General features: G+C 46.8%; 33 non-coding genes across 33 annotated transcripts; all 33 read right to left on the reverse strand.

Moving 5' to 3' along the window:
* Positions 1 to 4,300: 4,300 nt before the first annotated feature.
* Positions 4,301 to 4,373, reverse strand: Trnar-ucg (transfer RNA arginine (anticodon UCG)). Its single transcript has one exon. It is a non-coding gene; the product is annotated as a tRNA-Arg (tRNA).
* A 545-nt stretch (positions 4,374 to 4,918) lies between these two features.
* Positions 4,919 to 4,990, reverse strand: Trnat-agu (transfer RNA threonine (anticodon AGU)). The gene has a single exon. It is a non-coding gene; the product is annotated as a tRNA-Thr (tRNA).
* A 318-nt stretch (positions 4,991 to 5,308) lies between these two features.
* Trnak-cuu (transfer RNA lysine (anticodon CUU)) lies at positions 5,309 to 5,381 on the reverse strand. Its single transcript has one exon. It is a non-coding gene; the product is annotated as a tRNA-Lys (tRNA).
* A 439-nt stretch (positions 5,382 to 5,820) lies between these two features.
* Positions 5,821 to 5,893, reverse strand: Trnar-ucg (transfer RNA arginine (anticodon UCG)). The gene has a single exon. It is a non-coding gene; the product is annotated as a tRNA-Arg (tRNA).
* Positions 5,894 to 6,441: 548 nt separating this feature from the next.
* Positions 6,442 to 6,513, reverse strand: Trnat-agu (transfer RNA threonine (anticodon AGU)). The gene has a single exon. It is a non-coding gene; the product is annotated as a tRNA-Thr (tRNA).
* Positions 6,514 to 6,831: 318 nt separating this feature from the next.
* Trnak-cuu (transfer RNA lysine (anticodon CUU)) lies at positions 6,832 to 6,904 on the reverse strand. Its single transcript has one exon. It is a non-coding gene; the product is annotated as a tRNA-Lys (tRNA).
* A 439-nt stretch (positions 6,905 to 7,343) lies between these two features.
* On the reverse strand, positions 7,344 to 7,416 carry Trnar-ucg (transfer RNA arginine (anticodon UCG)). The gene has a single exon. It is a non-coding gene; the product is annotated as a tRNA-Arg (tRNA).
* A 923-nt stretch (positions 7,417 to 8,339) lies between these two features.
* On the reverse strand, positions 8,340 to 8,412 carry Trnak-cuu (transfer RNA lysine (anticodon CUU)). Its single transcript has one exon. It is a non-coding gene; the product is annotated as a tRNA-Lys (tRNA).
* A 439-nt stretch (positions 8,413 to 8,851) lies between these two features.
* Positions 8,852 to 8,924, reverse strand: Trnar-ucg (transfer RNA arginine (anticodon UCG)). The gene has a single exon. It is a non-coding gene; the product is annotated as a tRNA-Arg (tRNA).
* Positions 8,925 to 9,487: 563 nt separating this feature from the next.
* Trnat-agu (transfer RNA threonine (anticodon AGU)) lies at positions 9,488 to 9,559 on the reverse strand. Its single transcript has one exon. It is a non-coding gene; the product is annotated as a tRNA-Thr (tRNA).
* Positions 9,560 to 9,877: 318 nt separating this feature from the next.
* Positions 9,878 to 9,950, reverse strand: Trnak-cuu (transfer RNA lysine (anticodon CUU)). Its single transcript has one exon. It is a non-coding gene; the product is annotated as a tRNA-Lys (tRNA).
* A 439-nt stretch (positions 9,951 to 10,389) lies between these two features.
* Trnar-ucg (transfer RNA arginine (anticodon UCG)) lies at positions 10,390 to 10,462 on the reverse strand. Its single transcript has one exon. It is a non-coding gene; the product is annotated as a tRNA-Arg (tRNA).
* Positions 10,463 to 11,023: 561 nt separating this feature from the next.
* Trnat-agu (transfer RNA threonine (anticodon AGU)) lies at positions 11,024 to 11,095 on the reverse strand. Its single transcript has one exon. It is a non-coding gene; the product is annotated as a tRNA-Thr (tRNA).
* A 318-nt stretch (positions 11,096 to 11,413) lies between these two features.
* On the reverse strand, positions 11,414 to 11,486 carry Trnak-cuu (transfer RNA lysine (anticodon CUU)). The gene has a single exon. It is a non-coding gene; the product is annotated as a tRNA-Lys (tRNA).
* A 439-nt stretch (positions 11,487 to 11,925) lies between these two features.
* On the reverse strand, positions 11,926 to 11,998 carry Trnar-ucg (transfer RNA arginine (anticodon UCG)). The gene has a single exon. It is a non-coding gene; the product is annotated as a tRNA-Arg (tRNA).
* A 560-nt stretch (positions 11,999 to 12,558) lies between these two features.
* Positions 12,559 to 12,630, reverse strand: Trnat-agu (transfer RNA threonine (anticodon AGU)). Its single transcript has one exon. It is a non-coding gene; the product is annotated as a tRNA-Thr (tRNA).
* A 318-nt stretch (positions 12,631 to 12,948) lies between these two features.
* Trnak-cuu (transfer RNA lysine (anticodon CUU)) lies at positions 12,949 to 13,021 on the reverse strand. Its single transcript has one exon. It is a non-coding gene; the product is annotated as a tRNA-Lys (tRNA).
* A 439-nt stretch (positions 13,022 to 13,460) lies between these two features.
* On the reverse strand, positions 13,461 to 13,533 carry Trnar-ucg (transfer RNA arginine (anticodon UCG)). The gene has a single exon. It is a non-coding gene; the product is annotated as a tRNA-Arg (tRNA).
* Positions 13,534 to 14,090: 557 nt separating this feature from the next.
* Trnat-agu (transfer RNA threonine (anticodon AGU)) lies at positions 14,091 to 14,162 on the reverse strand. Its single transcript has one exon. It is a non-coding gene; the product is annotated as a tRNA-Thr (tRNA).
* A 220-nt stretch (positions 14,163 to 14,382) lies between these two features.
* Positions 14,383 to 14,454, reverse strand: Trnat-agu (transfer RNA threonine (anticodon AGU)). Its single transcript has one exon. It is a non-coding gene; the product is annotated as a tRNA-Thr (tRNA).
* A 318-nt stretch (positions 14,455 to 14,772) lies between these two features.
* Trnak-cuu (transfer RNA lysine (anticodon CUU)) lies at positions 14,773 to 14,845 on the reverse strand. The gene has a single exon. It is a non-coding gene; the product is annotated as a tRNA-Lys (tRNA).
* Positions 14,846 to 15,284: 439 nt separating this feature from the next.
* Trnar-ucg (transfer RNA arginine (anticodon UCG)) lies at positions 15,285 to 15,357 on the reverse strand. Its single transcript has one exon. It is a non-coding gene; the product is annotated as a tRNA-Arg (tRNA).
* A 923-nt stretch (positions 15,358 to 16,280) lies between these two features.
* Trnak-cuu (transfer RNA lysine (anticodon CUU)) lies at positions 16,281 to 16,353 on the reverse strand. The gene has a single exon. It is a non-coding gene; the product is annotated as a tRNA-Lys (tRNA).
* A 439-nt stretch (positions 16,354 to 16,792) lies between these two features.
* Positions 16,793 to 16,865, reverse strand: Trnar-ucg (transfer RNA arginine (anticodon UCG)). Its single transcript has one exon. It is a non-coding gene; the product is annotated as a tRNA-Arg (tRNA).
* Positions 16,866 to 17,428: 563 nt separating this feature from the next.
* Trnat-agu (transfer RNA threonine (anticodon AGU)) lies at positions 17,429 to 17,500 on the reverse strand. The gene has a single exon. It is a non-coding gene; the product is annotated as a tRNA-Thr (tRNA).
* A 318-nt stretch (positions 17,501 to 17,818) lies between these two features.
* Positions 17,819 to 17,891, reverse strand: Trnak-cuu (transfer RNA lysine (anticodon CUU)). Its single transcript has one exon. It is a non-coding gene; the product is annotated as a tRNA-Lys (tRNA).
* A 439-nt stretch (positions 17,892 to 18,330) lies between these two features.
* On the reverse strand, positions 18,331 to 18,403 carry Trnar-ucg (transfer RNA arginine (anticodon UCG)). Its single transcript has one exon. It is a non-coding gene; the product is annotated as a tRNA-Arg (tRNA).
* A 554-nt stretch (positions 18,404 to 18,957) lies between these two features.
* Positions 18,958 to 19,029, reverse strand: Trnat-agu (transfer RNA threonine (anticodon AGU)). Its single transcript has one exon. It is a non-coding gene; the product is annotated as a tRNA-Thr (tRNA).
* A 318-nt stretch (positions 19,030 to 19,347) lies between these two features.
* On the reverse strand, positions 19,348 to 19,420 carry Trnak-cuu (transfer RNA lysine (anticodon CUU)). Its single transcript has one exon. It is a non-coding gene; the product is annotated as a tRNA-Lys (tRNA).
* Positions 19,421 to 19,859: 439 nt separating this feature from the next.
* Trnar-ucg (transfer RNA arginine (anticodon UCG)) lies at positions 19,860 to 19,932 on the reverse strand. The gene has a single exon. It is a non-coding gene; the product is annotated as a tRNA-Arg (tRNA).
* Positions 19,933 to 20,477: 545 nt separating this feature from the next.
* Trnat-agu (transfer RNA threonine (anticodon AGU)) lies at positions 20,478 to 20,549 on the reverse strand. The gene has a single exon. It is a non-coding gene; the product is annotated as a tRNA-Thr (tRNA).
* Positions 20,550 to 20,867: 318 nt separating this feature from the next.
* Trnak-cuu (transfer RNA lysine (anticodon CUU)) lies at positions 20,868 to 20,940 on the reverse strand. The gene has a single exon. It is a non-coding gene; the product is annotated as a tRNA-Lys (tRNA).
* A 439-nt stretch (positions 20,941 to 21,379) lies between these two features.
* Trnar-ucg (transfer RNA arginine (anticodon UCG)) lies at positions 21,380 to 21,452 on the reverse strand. Its single transcript has one exon. It is a non-coding gene; the product is annotated as a tRNA-Arg (tRNA).
* Positions 21,453 to 21,478: the final 26 nt, after the last annotated feature.

Raw genomic sequence — 21,478 nt, forward strand, 5'->3', positions numbered from 1 at the left:
TTGGTAGCGTTACTGACCCCTGAAATCGAGATGCCTGCTAATTCCTTGTTTAATCGTTTCAGCAAAGGTTCTAGTGCTACCACAAATAGCATCATTGATAAAGGACTTCCCTGCGGGACACCGTTTGCTATTTCGACATCTTTAGTATAGTGTCCATTTATTAAAATTTTGGTTTTCATGCCTTGCAATAAATTTTTTAAGACAATTAAAAAGTTGTCGTTAAAACCTATATGCATCATTGTGGTAAATAAATATTCGTGGTTTACCCTATCAAAGGCTTTAGAAAAGTCGATAAAAACGAGACCAGCCTTTGTCAATGTCGTTGAGAAGATACTGATTATGTCCCGGTATTCGCAGACTGTTTTAAAAATATTCCGACCCGGGAGACACGTTTGATGGGGACCAATTACTGTATCAAACACCGGTCGGAGTCTGTTTTTGACTACCCTGGCAATAATTTTATAATCAGAGTTCATTAAAGATATCGGTCTCATGTTGTTGAGCTGTTTGACATCCGAATTGTTTCCCTTAGGAAGTAAAACAGTGACACACTCTTTCATTTCGTCAGGTATGTGCCCTCCACTCAAGATTTCGTTGACGACTTGTGTGAATTTATTCCTTATAATATGCCAATATTTGGAATAAAATTCTAAGGGTAAACCGTCGGGCCCAGGTGATTTTTTAACAGGTGAGCTTTTGATTACTTCTAAAATGTCTTCAGACAGGATTTCAACCGTGAGACTCCTGTTTTGTTCTTCAGTTACTATTTGTTCCATATCACAGTTTCGGAGCAGTTCCTGTCCATGATCTGGGTTATACTGGTGATCACTGTATAATTGATTATAATACCTATGAGCCTCGTTTAAAATATCTTTCTGTTGATATAAAATACGTTGATCGTCAGAGAGCAATGACTGAATAAAATTTCTTCGACGATTTTTTTCGTGCTGGAGTAGATGATAGAGTGAAGCGTGTTCTTCTTCCACTGTGGTTTGAACTCGTGATTTTATTGTCATTCCTTCCAGCTGTTTGCGTTTAAGACTAATAAGTTCGGCCTTGACCTGTTTTATACTCGTTCTGACAGTCTCGGACATTGGCATATCATAAAGGTCTCGCAGACAAGTATAATAGAATTCAACAGTGCGCCGAGACCAAAGTGCCCGTTCCCTACTGTAAGAAATTAGAGTAGATCTAAGTTTCGGTTTGGCGCATGAAGTCCACCAATCTATCGTTGACCGGTATTTGTGGCTTTGTCGGAGTGAAAGTTGCCAAGAAGCTTCTAACTGCTCGGTTAGGGCGTTATCTCGAAGCATGGCGATATTTAATTTCCAAAAAGGACGGCCCCAGTATGTCTTCTGTTTAGGAAGTCCAATGCTGCACCTTACTGCTAGATGGTCTGAAAAGAAAGTTGGTATGCGTTCGACGCCACTGATTTTGCTAGCTAAATTGGAACTTACGTATATGCGGTCGATCCTACTTTGCGCTTTAGTGCTAAAATATGTGTACTGGACAGACACGGGGTATTTGACCTCCCAAGCGTCCTGCCATTTCATTGTTTTCACAAGACTGTCTAGTTCTTGGGAGAAATTGAAATTTGGCGTTTGGTCTTTCCTGTGTAGGACACAATTCCAGTCACCTCCGACTATTACATCAACGGGATTTTCTTTTAGTAAATACACTAGATCATTTTTAAAAAAATTGGCTCTTTCATTTCGACCATTGCTACCCGAAGGCACATAAACATTTAAAATCGTAACACTGAAAATCTTAAAACTGATTCCCCGCCCCGATTCCAACATGGTTACATCTGTGATTGCAATACCTTCCTTGACCAGGACAGCGGTGCCGCAAGCGCTTTCGGAGGCGACATTTAGGATTACAGTAAATCCCGGAACATACAAATTCTGAAAACATACTTCTTGTAAAAGCGCAATATCGGTATCTGACTGATATATAAAGTCCCTGAGGGCAGCAATTTTAGTTGCACTCTGGATCCTGTTAATATTGACAGTCATTACGTGATACGTTTGATCCATGAGCACGAGCTGTTATTGTTTACTTGACTTTTCGGCGAGTAGGCCTGTGTATTCCGAATTCACGTGCCATTCGTGGGCTCAAAGTGTAGTCTTGAGCTTGAGACGTTTCGGTTAACATTCCATATCATTGTTCGCAGATATATGTGGCGTTTGTGTCTCTGTATCGTCTGCCCATTCAGAACGACTATTGTGGGTAGACTGTCTACGTTGGGAATGAGTTACGTCCTGATGGTCTGAAAATTCGAGGCCTGGTGCTCCTTTGTCCCGGACATCGTACTCAGTTGATTTCCGTAGATTCGATGTTATGCTTCCGACCTCAGGTTCCCTCCGGCCATTGTCTTCGATCGTTGTCTGTTCCTGAATGCTCCTTAACCTATCCCGCAGAGCCGGGGCTAAGCTTTCAGCAGCCTGGTGTGCTAACCGCTTTTTGCGACGTTTCCTGGTTTTCCGAGGCGATCTTGACCTCTCTGGAGACGAATCGGGGGACTTTTCGGACGAATGCGGAGACGAAGTCGTCGATGCAAGCCGGTCCTGTGTCCTAGTCGAAGATCCTACGCAGCTCTTTTCACCAGGCGTGGATGAAAGTTCTACTGCATTTAGACTCGCCTCTGTCGCAGGTGGCCTGTCAGCCGCGCTGTGGGAAGCAGAACCGTAGTCATTGACTCCTTGTGTCAGTTGGATGAGCGAGTGATCTATGATCATGTCCTTCCCAACAATATTCTTAACTGGATCGTCCGTTGCCGCTACGTTCGTGTTGGTCTCGTCATGTCGTTCGCTATCAGGCGGTTGCAGTGAGGTATCCACAGCAACCGCAGAAGGTTCTGCTCGCGAGCTACAAGAAGGAGCGGCACAGTCGTAATTTACAGGTACCTGACTTTCACTGATGTTGCGCTGGGGCGCTGTATGGTTAGTCATAGCTACGGCACTACCACTGTCTATATGGCTGAAAACATCCTCTGGATGCTCGCACTGTTCCCCCAGTTCGAAAGATGTCTGCCGAGCTGATCGCAAAGGTGACGTGGCAGCAGCGTACGTCATCTTCAGTTGAACTACAGGCCCTGCACTTGCGGACTCTTCACTTGATAATTGAGGAACCCTCCGTCTACTACACTCAGCACGTACGTGCTCTGTCGAGTTACAAATGGCACAGGTGCGAGGCTGTCCATCGTAAATGATCAACGCACGGTATCCTCCAATAATTACAAAGGAAGGAATGTGCTTGAGAAGTTCGATCTTAACCTGGCGAACGCCATTCAGAACGGGAAACATGTGTGGTTCTGACCACAATTCCGCAACATTGGAAATTACTCTGCCATACGCCCCGAGAACACGATTGATTTCAACTACAGGCATTTCAAAAGGAAGCTCAAACACTCTTACTGTTCGTATTCCCATCCCAGCATAGGATACTACAACATCGCTAACTGAGCCATCTAAGTGATTGAACTTAATAATACCACCACATTGTTCAACAATTTCGACACATTTAGCAGGGTTTGCCAATTTCACATATGCCGAGTTAGTCACAAACGACAAATGAACTCCAACTAAGTCATCTTTAGTAATTCCAACTTTTTCCGTTAGCCACAGTTTGATTTCAAAAGCTTTCGGTCGTACGAAATTTCTATCGAAAGCGAATTTTATCGTGTCTTTTCTCATTTTCAACAAATCAATACACAATAAAGTTAAGTAATGCGCTTGCGAGCCGGCCTACCTAGCTCGCAGGAAAACAGCCTTGTTGACACGAAACGTCACGCAGCGGCCGCCACACGTCCGTCTCGCGCCGAAGACGAGGCGCGAATGTGACCAACTGAGCTAGCCGGGCTGTACACAAGGGTTACGAGCCATACAATACTGATTTGACCTGCGACCATCTATTGAAGATTCTTTTGACTACAGCTTATTTCCTGCTGCCACAAATCAGCTACAATCCTATTTAATGAAAAATTGTCTCCGAAAGGCATCAAATCTGCTTGAAATGATACGTGGCTATCAGCACCATTATTCAACACACATGCTCGACTGTGCGCAGACGCCTGTGGCGTAGCCCTTGGGTCCTGAATCAGATGCAGTAGTTGCAACAAAAACTCTCCTGAACGGCACTGTGCCGAAAATTTCGCTACAGATCACCCTTGTCTTGCTTGTGCTTCAGGTAGACGCCGGTTTTGCAGCCAGGAAGCGGACAGCAGCTACTTTCAACTAGTTTTGCAGTACTCAAACAACACACTAAAACAGCATGCATCTTTTGCAGAACAGGAAAAACTCAACCGTGACAGGATTCGAACCTGCAATCTTCGGATCCGAAGTCCGACGCCTTATCCATTAGGCCACACGGTCACTGGCGCAATATGCTTCCCCACACACACCTCATTTTCACCATTTGTACACTTGGCGGAATGAATTTCCCATCTTTGACCCAGTTCTCCATCTCAAATTTTAGTACTAAAAGTGCGACGCTACTTCTTGCTGTGTCCCATCGCAAGTTACATTCAAGCCCTTATGACGCTGATCAAACAAGAGGTGGCAAATCAGCTTCAATCGCTTAGTGCCATCTCAGTCGCTTGCGGAAGGTACCTCACCTTAAGTGATACAATGGCGAGTTGTCGCTATTACCAAAGCGCCGCCGCCGCCGCCGACGACGATGATAATCGCGAGGGTCTTTATCAGGGGTAGAAAATACATCACAAGAACTAAGTATTTCACGTCGGCATTCACCGGAGACTGCCAAAAGCAGCAGTGTCTGGTGCCCACTTTAATAGCACCATTCACACTATTCATTTGCGTGAGCATTTCTTAAATACCGCACCCATTCATAATTTTTTTTATCCTTGACCGCTTTTCTCGAAAGGGCCACGGTGGGAGGGGCTGTTACAAAATTCATTTGCCTCCTGTGAGGATCGAACTCTCGACCTCTGGTTTACTAGACCAGCGCTCTGCCACTGAGCTAAGGAGGCGCCTCCTAGCGCGCTTTTCGGGTACTTTGTTCTTACAGACTAGTGAATCGGAGCCCTTCAGCTCGAAACGCACCGCATGAGCGACCATTATTTGCATTTCGTTAGCACAGCTGCTGCTTTCCTACACATCTCACACCATATCGATGTACAAATTAAATTCCGAAACAAATTTATTTCATTTCAGAGTTACTTTCAGCTTCAAATACCGTTCCTCTGATATTCATCCGAAGCTAGGCATCGTCGTAACCCGTTACGTTCATCACGCAAGGCTCACGAGAGGGGCGCATGTTGGATCCGCGTAGACACAAAATTTTGAGCCGCCCAGCGTGGGGCTCGAACCCACGACCCTGAGATTAAGAGTCTCATGCTCTACCGACTGAGCTAGCCGGGCTGTACACAAGGGTTACGAGACATACAATACTGATTTGACCGGCGACCATCTATTGAAGATTCTTTTGACTACATCTTATTTCCTGCTGCCACAAATCAGCTACAATCCTATTTAATGAAAAATTGTCTCCGAAAGGCATCAAATCTGCTTGAAATGATACGTGGCTATCAGCACCATTATTCAACACACATGCTCGACTGTGCGCAGACGCCTGTGGCGTAGCCCTTGGGTCCTGAATCAGATGCAGTAGTTGCAACAAAAACTCTCCTGAACGGCACTGTGCCGAAAATTTCGCTACAGATCACCCTTGTGTTGCTTGTGCTTCAGGTAGACGCCGGTTTTGCAGCCAGGAAGCGGACAGCAGCTACTTTCAACTAGTTTTGCAGTACTCAAACAACACACTAAAACAGCATGCATCTTTTGCAGAACAGGAAAAACTCAACCGTGACAGGATTCGAACCTGCAATCTTCGGATCCGAAGTCCGACGCCTTATCCATTAGGCCACACGGTCACTGGCGCAATATGCTTCCCCACACACACCTCATTTTCACCATTTGTACACTTGGCGGAATGAATTTCCCATCTTTGACCCAGTTCTCCATCTCAAATTTTAGTACTAAAAGTGCGACGCTACTTCTTGCTGTGTCCCATCGCAAGTTACATTCAAGCCCTTATGACGCTGATCAAACAAGAGGTGGCAAATCAGCTTCCATCGCTTAGTGCCATCTCAGTCGCTTGCGGAAGGTACCTCACCTTAAGTGATACAATGGCGAGTTGTCGCTATTACCAAAGCGCCGCCGCCGCCGACGACGACGACGATGATAATCGCGAGGGTCTTTATCAGGGGTAGAAAATACATCACAAGAACTAAGTATTTCACGTCGGCATTCACCGGAGACTGCCAAAAGCAGCAGTGTCTGGTGCCCACTTTAATAGCACAATTCACACTATTCATTTGCGAGAGCATTTCTTAAATACCGCACCCATTCATAATTTTTTTTATCCTTGACCGCTTTTTTCGAAAGGGCCACGGTGGGAAGGGCTGTTACAAAATTCATTTGCCTCCTGTGAGGATCGAACTCTCGACCTCTGGTTTACTAGACCAGCGCTCTGCCACTGAGCTAAGGAGGCGCCTCCTAGCGCGCTTTTCGGGTACTTTGTTCTTACAGACTAGTGAATCGGAGCCCTTCAGCTCGAAACGCACCGCATGAGCGACCATTATTTGCATTTCGTTAGCACAGCTGCTGCTTTCCTACACATCTCACACCATATCGATGTACAAATTAAATTCCAAAACAAATTTATTTCATTTCGGAGTTACTTTCAGCTTCAAATACCGTTCCTCTGATATTCATCCGAAGCTAGGCATCGTCGTAACCCGTTACGTTCATCACGCAAGGCTCACGAGAGGGGCGCATGTTGGATCCGCGTAGACACAAAATTTTGAGCCGCCCAGCGTGGGGCTCGAACCCACGACCTTGAGATTAAGAGTCTCATGCTCTACCGACTGAGCTAGCCGGGCTGTACACAAGGGTTACGAGCCATACAATACTGATTTGACCTGCGACCATCTATTGAAGATTCTTTTGACTACAGCTTATTTCCTGCTGCCACAAATCAGCTACAATCCTATTTAATGAAAAATTGTCTCCGAAAGGCATCAAATCTGCTTGAAATGATACGTGGCTATCAGCACCATTATTCAACACACATGCTCGACTGTGCGCAGACGCCTGTGGCGTAGCCCTTGGGTCCTGAATCAGATGCAGTAGTTGCAACAAAAACTCTCCTGAACGGCACTGTGCCGAAAATTTCGCTACAGATCACCCTTGTGTTGCTTGTGCTTCAGGTAGACGCCGGTTTTGCAGCCAGGAAGCGGACAGCAGCTACTTTCAACTAGTTTTGCAGTACTCAAACAACACACTAAAACAGCATGCATCTTTTGCAGAACAGGAAAAACTCAACCGTGACAGGATTCGAACCTGCAATCTTCGGATCCGAAGTCCGACGCCTTATCCATTAGGCCACACGGTCACTGGCGCAATATGCTTCCCCACACACACCTCATTTTCACCATTTGTACACTTGGCGGAATGAATTTCCCATCTTTGACCCAGTTCTCCATCTCAAATTTTAGTACTAAAAGTGCGACGCTACTTCTTGCTGTGTCCCATCGCAAGTTACATTCAAGCCCTTATGACGCTGATCAAACAAGAGGTGGCAAATCAGCTTCAATCGCTTAGTGCCATCTCAGTCGCTTGCGGAAGGTACCTCACCTTAAGTGATACAATGGCGAGTTGTCGCTATTACCAAAGCGCCGCCGCCGCCGCCGACGACGATGATAATCGCGAGGGTCTTTATCAGGGGTAGAAAATACATCACAAGAACTAAGTATTTCACGTCGGCATTCACCGGAGACTGCCAAAAGCAGCAGTGTCTGGTGCCCACTTTAATAGCACCATTCACACTATTCATTTGCGAGAGCATTTCTTAAATACCGCACCCATTCATAATTTTTTTTATCCTTGACCGCTTTTTTCGAAAGGGCCACGGTGGGAGGGGCTGTTACAAAATTCATTTGCCTCCTGTGAGGATCGAACTCACGACCTCTGGTTTACTAGACCAGCGCTCTGCCACTGAGCTCCTAGCGCGCTTTTCGGGTACTTTGTTCTTACAGACTAGTGAATCGGAGCCCTTCAGCTCGAAACGCACCGCATGAGCGACCATTATTTGCATTTCGTTAGCACAGCTGCTGCTTTCCTACACATCTCACACCATATCGATGTACAAATTAAATTCCAAAACAAATTTATTTCATTTCAGAGTTACTTTCAGCTTCAAATACCGTTCCTCTGATATTCATCCGAAGCTAGGCATCGTCGTAACCCGTTACGTTCATCACGCAAGGCTCACGAGAGGGGCGCATGTTGGATCCGCGTAGACACAAAATTTTGAGGCGCCCAGCGTGGGGCTCGAACCCACGACCCTGAGATTAAGAGTCTCATGCTCTACCGACTGAGCTAGCCGGGCTGCACACAAGGGTTACGAGCCATACAATACTGATTTGACCTGCGACCATCTATTGAAGATTCTTTTGACTACAGCTTATTTCCTGCTGCCACAAATCAGCTACAATCCTATTTAATGAAAAATTGTCTCCGAAAGGCATCAAATCTGCTTGAAATGATACGTGGCTATCAGCACCATTATTCAACACACATGCTCGACTGTGCGCAGACGCCTGTGGCGTAGCCCTTGGGTCCTGAATCAGATGCAGTAGTTGCAACAAAAACTCTCCTGAACGGCACTGTGCCGAAAATTTCGCTACAGATCACCCTTGTGTTGCTTGTGCTTCAGGTAGACGCCGGTTTTGCAGCCAGGAAGCGGACAGCAGCTACTTTCAACTAGTTTTGCAGTACTCAAACAACACACTAAAACAGCATGCATCTTTTGCAGAACAGGAAAAACTCGACCGTGACAGGATTCGAACCTGCAATCTTCGGATCCGAAGTCCGACGCCTTATCCATTAGGCCACACGGTCACTGGCGCAATATGCTTCCCCACACACACCTCATTTTCACCATTTGTACACTTGGCGGAATGAATTTCCCATCTTTGACCCAGTTCTCCATCTCAAATTTTAGTACTAAAAGTGCGACGCTACTACTTGCTGTGTCCCATCGCAAGTTACATTCAAGCCCTTATGACGCTGATCAAACAAGAGGTGGCAAATCAGCTTCAATCGCTTAGTGCCATCTCAGTCGCTTGCGGAAGGTACCTCACCTTAAGTGATACAATGGCGAGTTGTCGCTATTACCAAAGCGCCGCCGCCGCCGCCGCCGACGACGACGACGACGACGACGATGATAATCGCGAGGGTCTTTATCAGGGGTAGAAAATACATCACAAGAACTAAGTATTTCACGTCGGCATTCACCGGAGACTGCCAAAAGCAGCAGTGTCTGGTGCCCACTTTAATAGCACCATTCACACTATTCATTTGCGAGAGCATTTCTTAAATACCGCACCCATTCATAAATTTTTTTATCCTTGACCGCTATTTTCGAAATGGCCACGGTGGGAGGGGCTGTTACAAAATTCATTTGCCTCCTGTGAGGATCGAACTCACGACCTCTGGTTTACTAGACCAACGCTCTGCCACTGAGCTAAGGAGGCGCCTCCTAGCGCGCTTTTCGGGTACTTTGTTCTTACAGACTAGTGAATCGGAGCCCTTCAGCTCGAAACGCACCGCATGAGCGACCATTATTTGCATTTCGTTAGCACAGCTGCTGCTTTCCTACACATCTCACACCATATCGATGTACAAATTAAATTCGAAAACAAATTTATTTCATTTCAGAGTTACTTTCAGCTTCAAATACCGTTCCTCTGATATTCATCCGAAGCTAGGCATCGTCGTAACCCGTTACGTTCATCACGCAAGGCTCACGAGAGGGGCGCATGTTGGATCCGCGTAGACACAAAATTTTGAGGCGCCCAGCGTGGGGCTCGAACCCACGACCCTGAGATTAAGAGTCTCATGCTCTACCGACTGAGCTAGCCGGGCTGCACACAAGGGTTACGAGCCATACAATACTGATTTGACCTGCGACCATCTATTGAAGATTCTTTTGACTACAGCTTATTTCCTGCTGCCACAAATCAGCTACAATCCTATTTAATGAAAAATTGTCTCCGAAAGGCATCAAATCTGCTTGAAATGATACGTGGCTATCAGCACCATTATTCAACACACATGCTCGACTGTGCGCAGACGCCTGTGGCGTAGCCCTTGGGTCCTGAATCAGATGCAGTAGTTGCAACAAAAACTCTCCTGAACGGCACTGTGCCGAAAATTTCGCTACAGATCACCCTTGTGTTGCTTGTGCTTCAGGTAGACGCCGGTTTTGCAGCCAGGAAGCGGACAGCAGCTACTTTCAACTAGTTTTGCAGTACTCAAACAACACACTAAAACAGCATGCATCTTTTGCAGAACAGGAAAAACTCGACCGTGACAGGATTCGAACCTGCAATCTTCGGATCCGAAGTCCGACGCCTTATCCATTAGGCCACACGGTCACTGGCGCAATATGCTTCCCCACACACACCTCATTTTCACCATTTGTACACTTGGCGGAATGAATTTCCCATCTTTGACCCAGTTCTCCATCTCAAATTTTAGTACTAAAAGTGCGACGCTACTTCTTGCTGTGTCCCATCGCAAGTTACATTCAAGCCCTTATGACGCTGATCAAACAAGAGGTGGCAAATCAGCTTCAATCGCTTAGTGCCATCTCAGTCGCTTGCGGAAGGTACCTCACCTTAAGTGATACAATGGCGAGTTGTCGCTATTACCAAAGCGCCGCCGCCGCCGCCGCCGCCGACGACGACGACGACGATGATAATCGCGAGGGTCTTTATCAGGGGTAGAAAATACATCACAAGAACTAAGTATTTCACGTCGGCATTCACCGGAGACTGCCAAAAGCAGCAGTGTCTGGTGCCCACTTTAATAGCACCATTCACACTATTCATTTGCGAGAGCATTTCTTAAATACCGCACCCATTCATAATTTTTTTTTATCCTTGACCGCTTTTTTCGAAAGGGCCACGGTGGGAGGGGCTGTTACAAAATTCATTTGCCTCCTGTGAGGATCGAACTCACGACCTCTGGTTTACTAGACCAGCACTCTGCCACTGAGCTAAGGAGGCGCCTCCTAGCGCGCTTTTCGGGTACTTTGTTCTTACAGACTAGTGAATCGGAGCCCTTCAGCTCGAAACGCACCGCATGAGCGACCATTATTTGCATTTCGTTAGCACAGCTGCTGCTTTCCTACACATCTCACACCATATCGATGTACAAATTAAATTCCAAAACAAATTTATTTCATTTCAGAGTTACTTTCAGCTTCAAATACCGTTCCTCTGATATTCATCCGAAGCTAGGCATCGTCGTAACCCGTTACGTTCATCACGCAAGGCTCACGAGAGGGGCGCATGTTGGATCCGCGTAGACACAAAATTTTGAGCCGCCCAGCGTGGGGCTCGAACCCACGACCCTGAGATTAAGAGTCTCATGCTCTACCGACTGAGCTAGCCGGGCTGTACACAAGGGTTACGAGCCATACAATACTGATTTGACCTGCGACCATCTATTGAAGATTCTTTTGACTACAGCTTATTTCCTGCTGCCACAAATCAGCTACAATCCTATTTAATGAAAAATTGTCTCTGAAAGGCATCAAATCTGCTTGAAATGATACGTGGCTATCAGCACCATTATTCAACACACATGCTCGACTGTGCGCAGACGCCTGTGGCGTAGCCCTTGGGTCCTGAATCAGATGCAGTAGTTGCAACAAAAACTCTCCTGAACGGCACTGTGCCGAAAATTTCGCTACAGATCACCCTTGTGTTGCTTGTGCTTCAGGTAGACGCCGGTTTTGCAGCCAGGAAGCGGACAGCAGCTACTTTCAACTAGTTTTGCAGTACTCAAACAACACACTAAAACAGCATGCATCTTTTGCAGAACAGGAAAAACTCGACCGTGACAGGATTCGAACCTGCAATCTTCGGATCCGAAGTCCGACGCCTTATCCATTAGGCCACACGGTCACTGGCGCAATATGCTTCCCCACACACACCTCATTTTCACCATTTGTACACTTGGCGGAATGAATTTCCCATCTTTGACCCAGTTCTCCATCTCAAATTTTAGTACTAAAAGTGCGACGCTACTTCTTGCTGTGTCCCATCGCAAGTTACATTCAAGCCCTTATGACGCTGATCAAACAAGAGGTGGCAAATCAGCTTCAATCGCTTAGTGCCATCTCAGTCGCTTGCGGAAGGTACCTCACCTTAAGTGATACAATGGCGAGTTGTCGCTATTACCAAAGCGCCGCCGCCGCCGCCGCCGCCGACGACGACGACGACGATGATAATCGCGAGGGTCTTTATCAGGGGTAGAAAATACATCACAAGAACTAAGTATTTCACGTCGGCATTCACCGGAGACTGCCAAAAGCAGCAGTGTCTGGTGCCCACTTTAATAGCACCATTCACACTATTCATTTGCGAGAGCATTTCTTAAATACCGCACCCATTCATAAATTTTTTTATCCTTGACCGCTTTTTTCGAAATGGCCACGGTGGGAGGGGCTGTTACAAAATTCATTTGCCTCCTGTGAGGATCGAACTCACGACCTCTGGTTTACTAGACCAACGCTCTGCCACTGAGCTAAGGAGGCGCCTCCTAGCGCGCTTTTCGGGTACTTTGTTCTTACAGACTAGTGAATCGGAGCCCTTCAGCTCGAAACGCACCGCATGAGCGACCATTATTTGCATTTCGTTAGCACAGCTGCTGCTTTCCTACACATCTCACACCATATCGATGTACAAATTAAATTCCAAAACAAATTTATTTCATTTCAGAGTTACTTTCAGCTTCAAATACCGTTCCTCTGATATTCATCCGAAGCTAGGCATCGTCGTAACCCGTTACGTTCATCACGCAAGGCTCACGAGAGGGGCGCATGTTGGATCCGCGTAGACACAAAATTTTGAGCCGCCCAGCGTGGGGCTCGAACCCACGACCCTGAGATTAAGAGTCTCATGCTCTACCGACTGAGCTAGCCGGGCTGTACACAAGGGTTACGAGCCATACAATACTGATTTGACCTGCGACCATCTATTGAAGATTCTTTTGACTACAGCTTATTTCCTGCTGCCACAAATCAGCTACAATCCTATTTAATGAAAAATTGTCTCTGAAAGGCATCAAATCTGCTTGAAATGATACGTGGCTATCAGCACCATTATTCAACACACATGCTCGACTGTGCGCAGACGCCTGTGGCGTAGCCCTTGGGTCCTGAATCAGATGCAGTAGTTGCAACAAAAACTCTCCTGAACGGCACTGTGCCGAAAATTTCGCTACAGATCACCCTTGTGTTGCTTGTGCTTCAGGTAGACGCCGGTTTTGCAGCCAGGAAGCGGACAGCAGCTACTTTCAACTAGTTTTGCAGTACTCAAACAACACACTAAAACAGCATGCATCTTTTGCAGAACAGGAAAAACTCGACCGTGACAGGATTCGAACCTGCAATCTTCGGATCCGAAGTCCGACGCCTTATCCATTAGGCCACACGGTCACTGGCGCAATATGCTTCCCCACACACACCTCATTTTCACCATTTGTACACTTGGCGGAATGAATTTCCCATCTTTGACCCAGTTCTCCATCTCAAATTTTAGTACTAAAAGTGCGACGCTACTTCTTGCTGTGTCCCATCGCAAGTTACATTCAAGCCCTTATGACGCTGATCAAACAAGAGGTGGCAAATCAGCTTCAATCGCTTAGTGCCATCTCAGTCGCTTGCGGAAGGTACCTCACCTTAAGTGATACAATGGCGAGTTGTCGCTATTACCAAAGCGCCGCCGCCGCCGACGACGACGACGACGACGACGATGATAATCGCGAGGGTCTTTATCAGGGGTAGAAAATACATCACAAGAACTAAGTATTTCACGTCGGCATTCACCGGAGACTGCCAAAAGCAGCAGTGTCTGGTGCCCACTTTAATAGCACCATTCACACTATTCATTTGCGAGAGCATTTCTTAAATACCGCACCCATTCATAAATTTTTTTATCCTTGACCGCTTTTTTCGAAAGGGCCACGGTGGGAGGGGCTGTTACAAAATTCATTTGCCTCCTGTTAGGATCGAACTCACGACCTCTGGTTTACTAGACCAACGCTCTGCCACTGAGCTAAGGAGGCGCCTCCTAGCGCACACACATCACAAGAACTAAGTATTTCACGTCGGCATTCACCGGAGACTGCCAAAAGCAGCAGTGTCTGGTGCCCACTTTAATAGCACCATTCACACTATTCATTTGCGAGAGCATTTCTTAAATACCGCACCCATTCATAAATTTTTTTATCCTTGACCGCTTTTTTCGAAAGGGCCACGGTGGGAGGGGCTGTTACAAAATTCATTTGCCTCCTGTTAGGATCGAACTCACGACCTCTGGTTTACTAGACCAACGCTCTGCCACTGAGCTAAGGAGGCGCCTCCTAGCGCGCTTTTCGGGTACTTTGTTCTTACAGACTAGTGAATCGGAGCCCTTCAGCTCGAAACGCACCGCATGAGCGACCATTATTTGCATTTCGTTAGCACAGCTGCTGCTTTCCTACACATCTCACACCATATCGATGTACAAATTAAATTCCAAAACAAATTTATTTCATTTCAGAGTTACTTTCAGCTTCAAATACCGTTCCTCTGATATTCATCCGAAGCTAGGCATCGTCGTAACCCGTTACGTTCATCACGCAAGGCTCACGAGAGGGGCGCATGTTGGATCCGCGTAGACACAAAATTTTGAGCCGCCCAGCGTGGGGCGCGAACCCACGACCCTGAGATTAAGAGTCTCATGCTCTACCGACTGAGCTAGCCGGGCTGTACACAAGGGTTACGAGCCATACAATACTGATTTGACCTGCGACCATCTATTGAAGATTCTTTTGACTACAGCTTATTTCCTGCTGCCACAAATCAGCTACAATCCTATTTAATGAAAAATTGTCTCTGAAAGGCATCAAATCTGCTTGAAATGATACGTGGCTATCAGCACCATTATTCAACACACATGCTCGACTGTGCGCAGACGCCTGTGGCGTAGCCCTTGGGTCCTGAATCAGATGCAGTAGTTGCAACAAAAACTCTCCTGAACGGCACTGTGCCGAAAATTTCGCTACAGATCACCCTTGTGTTGCTTGTGCTTCAGGTAGACGCCGGTTTTGCAGCCAGGAAGCGGACAGCAGCTACTTTCAACTAGTTTTGCAGTACTCAAACAACACACTAAAACAGCATGCATCTTTTGCAGAACAGGAAAAACTCGACCGTGACAGGATTCGAACCTGCAATCTTCGGATCCGAAGTCCGACGCCTTATCCATTAGGCCACACGGTCACTGGCGCAATATGCTTCCCCACACACACCTCATTTTCACCATTTGTACACTTGGCGGAATGAATTTCCCATCTTTGACCCAGTTCTCCATCTCAAATTTTAGTACTAAAAGTGCGACGCTACTTCTTGCTGTGTCCCATCGCAAGTTACATTCAAGCCCTTATGACGCTGATCAAACAAGAGGTGGCAAATCAGCTTCAATCGCTTAGTGCCATCTCAGTCGCTTGCGGAAGGTACCTCACCTTAAGTGATACAATGGCGAGTTGTCGCTATTACCAAAGCGCCGCCGCCGCCGCCGACGACGATGATAATCGCGAGGGTCTTTATCAGGGGTAGAAAATACATCACAAGAACTAAGTATTTCACGTCGGCATTCACCGGAGACTGCCAAAAGCAGCAGTGTCTGGTGCCCACTTTAATAGCACCATTCACACTATTCATTTGCGACAGCATTTCTTAAATACCGCACCCATTCATAATTTTTTTTATCCTTGACCGCTTTTTTCGAAAGGGCCACGGTGGGAGGGGCTGTTACAAAATTCATTTGCCTCCTGTGAGGATCGAACTCACGACCTCTGGTTTACTAGACCAGCGCTCTGCCACTGAGCTCCTAGCGCGCTTTTCGGGTACTTTGTTCTTACAGACTAGTGAATCGGAGCCCTTCAGCTCGAAACGCACCGCATGAGCGACCATTATTTGCATTTCGTTAGCACAGCTGCTGCTTTCCTACACATCTCACACCATATCGATGTACAAATTAAATTCCAAAACAAATTTATTTCATTTCAGAGTTACTTTCAGCTTCAAATACCGTTCCTCTGATATTCATCCGAAGCTAGGCATCGTCGTAACCCGTTACGTTCATCACGCAAGGCTCACGAGAGGGGCGCATGTTGGATCCGCGTAGACACAAAATTTTGAGGCGCCCAGCGTGGGGCTCGAACCCACGACCCTGAGATTAAGAGTCTCATGCTCTACCGACTGAGCTAGCCGGGCTGTACACAAGGGTTACGAGCCATACAATACTGATTTGACCTGCGACCATCTATTGAAGATTCTTTTGACTACAGCTTATTTCCTGCTGCCACAAATCAGCTACAATCCTATTTAATGAAAAATTGTCTCCGAAAGGCATCAAATCTGCTTGAAATGATACGTGGCTATCAGCACCATTATTCAACACACATGCTCGACTGTGCGCAGACGCCTGTGGCGTAGCCCTTGGGTCCTGAATCAGATGCAGTAGTTGCAACAAAAACTCTCCTGAACGGCACTGTGCCGAAAATTTCGCTACAGATCACCCTTGTGTTGCTTGTGCTTCAGGTAGACGCCGGTTTTGCAGCCAGGAAGCGGACAGCAGCTACTTTCAACTAGTTTTGCAGTACTCAAACAACACACTAAAACAGCATGCATCTTTTGCAGAACAGGAAAAACTCGACCGTGACAGGATTCGAACCTGCAATCTTCGGATCCGAAGTCCGACGCCTTATCCATTAGGCCACACGGTCACTGGCGCAATATGCTTCCCCACACACACCTCATTTTCTCCATTTGTACACTTGGCGGAATGAATTTCCCATCTTTGACCCAGTTCTCCATCTCAAATTTTAGTACTAAAAGTGCGACGCTACTTCTTGCTGTGTCCCATCGCAAGTTACATTCAAGCCCTTATGACGCTGATCAAACAAGAGGTGGCAAATCAGCTTCAATCGCTTAGTGCCATCTCAGTCGCTTGCGGAAGGTACCTCACCTTAAGTGATACAATGGCGAGTTGTCGCTATTACCAAAGCGCCGCCGCCGCCGCCGCCGACGACGACGACGACGACGACGATGATAATCGCGAGGGTCTTTATCAGGGGTAGAAAATACATCACAAGAACTAAGTATTTCACGTCGGCATTCACCGGAGACTGCCAAAAGCAGCAGTGTCTGGTGCCCACTTTAATAGCACCATTCACACTATTCATTTGCGAGAGCATTTCTTAAATACCGCACCCATTCATAAATTTTTTTATCCTTGACCGCTTTTTTCGAAATGGCCACGGTGGGAGGGGCTGTTACAAAATTCATTTGCCTCCTGTTAGGATCGAACTCACGACCTCTGGTTTACTAGACCAACGCTCTGCCACTGAGCTAAGGAGGCGCCTCCTAGCGCGCTTTTCGGGTACTTTGTTCTTACAGACTAGTGAATCGGAGCCCTTCAGCTCGAAACGCACCGCATGAGCGACCATTATTTGCATTTCGTTAGCACAGCTGCTGCTTTCCTACACATCTCACACCATATCGATGTACAAATTAAATTCCAAAACAAATTTATTTCATTTCAGAGTTACTTTCAGCTTCAAATACCGTTCCTCTGATATTCATCCGAAGCTAGGCATCGTCGTAACCCGTTACGTTCATCACGCAAGGCTCACGAGAGGGGCGCATGTTGGATCCGCGTAGACACAAAATTTTGAGCCGCCCAGCGTGGGGCGCGAACCCACGACCCTGAGATTAAGAGTCTCATGCTCTACCGACTGAGCTAGCCGGGCTGTACAGAAGGGTTACGAGCCATACAATACTGATTTGACCTGCGACCATCTATTGAAGATTCTTTTGACTACAGCTTATTTCCTGCTGCCACAAATCAGCTACAATCCTATTTAATGAAAAATTGTCTCTGAAAGGCATCAAATCTGCTTGAAATGATACGTGGCTATCAGCACCATTATTCAACACACATGCTCGACTGTGCGCAGACGCCTGTGGCGTAGCCCTTGGGTCCTGAATCAGATGCAGTAGTTGCAACAAAAACTCTCCTGAACGGCACTGTGCCGAAAATTTCGCTACAGATCACCCTTGTCTTGCTTGTGCTTCAGGTAGACGCCGGTTTTGCAGCCAGGAAGCGGACAGCAGCTACTTTCAACTAGTTTTGCAGTACTCAAACAACACACTAAAACAGCATGCATCTTTTGCAGAACAGGAAAAACTCGACCGTGACAGGATTCGAACCTGCAATCTTCGGATCCGAAGTCCGACGCCTTATCCATTAGGCCACACGGTCACTGGCGCAATATGCTTCCCCACACACACCTCATTTTCACCATTTGTACACTTGGCGGAATGAATTTCCCATCTTTGACCCAGTTCTCCATCTCAAATTTTAGTACTAAAAGTGCGACGCTACTTCTTGCTGTGTCCCATCGCAAGTTACATTCAAGCCCTTATGACGCTGATCAAACAAGAGGTGGCAAATCAGCTTCAATCGCTTAGTGCCATCTCAGTCGCTTGCGGAAGGTACCTCACCTTAAGTGATACAATGGCGAGTTGTCGCTATTACCAAAGCGCCGCCGCCGCTGACGACGACGACGACGACGATGATAATCGCGAGGGTCTTTATCAGGGGTAGAAAATACATCACAAGAACTAAGTATTTCACGTCGGCATTCACCGGAGACTGCCAAAAGCAGCAGTGTCTGGTGCCCACTTTAATAGCACCATTCACACTATTCATTTGCGAGAGCATTTCTTAAATACCGCACCCATTCATAATGTTTTTTATCCTTGACCGCTTTTTTCGAAAGGGCCACGGTGGGAGGGGCTGTTACAAAATTCATTTGCCTCCTGTGAGGATCGAACTCACGACCTCTGGTTTACTAGACCAGCGCTCTGCCACTGAGCTAAGGAGGCGTCTTCTAGCGCGCTTTTCGGGTACTTTGTTCTTACAGACTAGTGAATCGGAGCCCTTCAGCTCGAAACGCACCGCATGAGCGACCATTATTTGCATTTCGTTAGCACAGCTGCTGCTTTCCTACACATCTCACACCTTATCGATGTACAAATTAAATTCCAAAACAAATTTATTTCATTTCAGAGTTACTTTCAGCTTCAAATACCGTTCCTCTGATATTCATCCGAAGCTAGGCATCGTCGTGACCCGTTACGTTCATCACGCAAGGCTCACGAGAGGGGCGCATGTTGGATCCGCGTAGACACAAAATTTTGAGGCGCCCAGCGTGGGGCTCGAACCCACGACCCTGAGATTAAGAGTCTCATGCTCTACCGACTGAGCTAGCCGGGCTGTACACAAGGGTTACGAGCCATACAATACTGATTTGACCTGCGACCATCTATTGAAGATTCTTTTGACTACAGCTTATTTCCTGCTGCCACAAATCAGCTACAATCCTATTTAATGAAAAATTGTCTCCGAAAGGCATCAACTCTGCTTGAAATGATACGTGGCTATCAGCACCATTATTCAACACACATGCTCGACTGTGCGCAGACGCCTGTGGCGTAGCCCTTGGGTCCTGAATCAGATGCAGTAGTTGCAACAAAAACTCTCCTGAACGGCACTGTGCCGAAAATTTCGCTACAGATCACCCTTGTGTTGCTTGTGCTTCAGGTAGACGCCGGTTTTGCAGCCAGGAAGCGGACAGCAGCTACTTTCAACTAGTTTTGCAGTACTCAAACAACACACTAAAACAGCATGCATCTTTTGCAGAACAGGAAAAACTCGACCGTGACAGGATTCGAACCTGCAATCTTCGGATCCGAAGTCCGACGCCTTATCCATTAGGCCACACGGTCACTGGCGCAATATGCTTCCCCACACACACCTCATTTTCACCATTTGTACACTTGGCGGAATGAATTTCCCATCTTTGACCCAGTTCTCCATCTCAAATTTTAGTACTAAAAGTGCGACGCTACTTCTTGCTGTGTCCCATCGCAAGTTACATTCAAGCCCTTATGACGCTGATCAAACAAGAGGTGGAAAATCAGCTTCAATCGCTTAGTGCCATCTCAGTCGCTTGCGGAAGGTACCTCACCTTAAGTGATACAATGGCGAGTTGTCGCTATTACCAAAGCGCCGCCGCCGCCGACGACGACGATGATAATCGCGAGGGTCTTTATCAGGGGTAGAAAATACATCACAAGAACTAAGTATTTCACGTCGGCATTCACCGGAGACTGCCAAAAGCAGCAGTGTCTGGTGCCCACTTTAATAGCACCATTCACACTATTCATTTGCGAGAGCATTTCTTAAATACCGCACCCATTCATAATTTTTTTTATCCTTGACCGCTTTTTTCGAAAGGGCCACGGTGGGAGGGGCTGTTACAAAATTCATTTGCCTCCTGTGAGGATCGAACTCACGACCTCTGGTTTACTAGACCAGCGCTCTGCCACTGAGCTAAGGAGGCGCCTCCTGGCGCACTTTTCGGGTACTTTGTTCTTACAGACTAGTGAATCGGAGCCCTTCAGCTCGAAACGCACCGCATGAGCGACCATTATTTGCATTTTGTTAGCACAGCTGCTGCTTTCCTACACATCTCACACCATATCGATGTACAAATTAAATTCCAAAACAAATTTATTTCATTTCAGAGTTACTTTCAGCTTCAAATACCGTTCCTCTGATATTCATCCGAAGCTAGGTATCGTCGTAACCCGTTACGTTCATCACGCAAGGCTCACGAGAGGGGCGCATGTTGGATCCGCGTAGACACAAAATTTTGAGCCGCCCAGCGTGGGGCTCGAACCCACGACCCTGAGATTAAGAGTCTCATGCTCTACCGACTGAGCTAGCCGGGCTGTACACAAGGGTTACGAGCCATACAATACTGATTTGACCTGCGACCATCTATTGAAGATTCTTTTGACTACAGCTTATTTCCTGCTGCCACAAATCAGCTACAATCCTATTTAATGAAAAATTGTCTCCGAAAGGCATCAAATCTGCTTGAAATGATACGTGGCTATCAGCACCATTATTCAACACACATGCTCGACTGTGCGCAGACGCCTGTGGCGTAGCCCTTGGGTCCTGAATCAGATGCAGTAGTTGCAACAAAAACTCTCCTCAACGGCACTGTGCCGAAAATTTCGCTACAGATCACCCTTGTGTTGCTTGTGCTTCAGGTAGACGCCGGTTTTGCAGCCAGGAAGCGGACAGCAGCTACTTTCAACTAGTTTTGCAGTACTCAAACAACACACTAAAACAGCATGCATCTTTTGCAGAACAGGAAAAACTCGACCGTGACAGGATTCGAACCTGCAATCTTCGGATCCGAAGTCCGACGCCTTATCCATTAGGCCACACGGTCACTGGCGCAATATGCTTCCCCACACA

This window comes from Schistocerca cancellata, chromosome 8 (assembly GCF_023864275.1).
Source record: "Schistocerca cancellata isolate TAMUIC-IGC-003103 chromosome 8, iqSchCanc2.1, whole genome shotgun sequence".
NCBI lineage: Eukaryota > Metazoa > Arthropoda > Insecta > Orthoptera > Acrididae > Schistocerca > Schistocerca cancellata.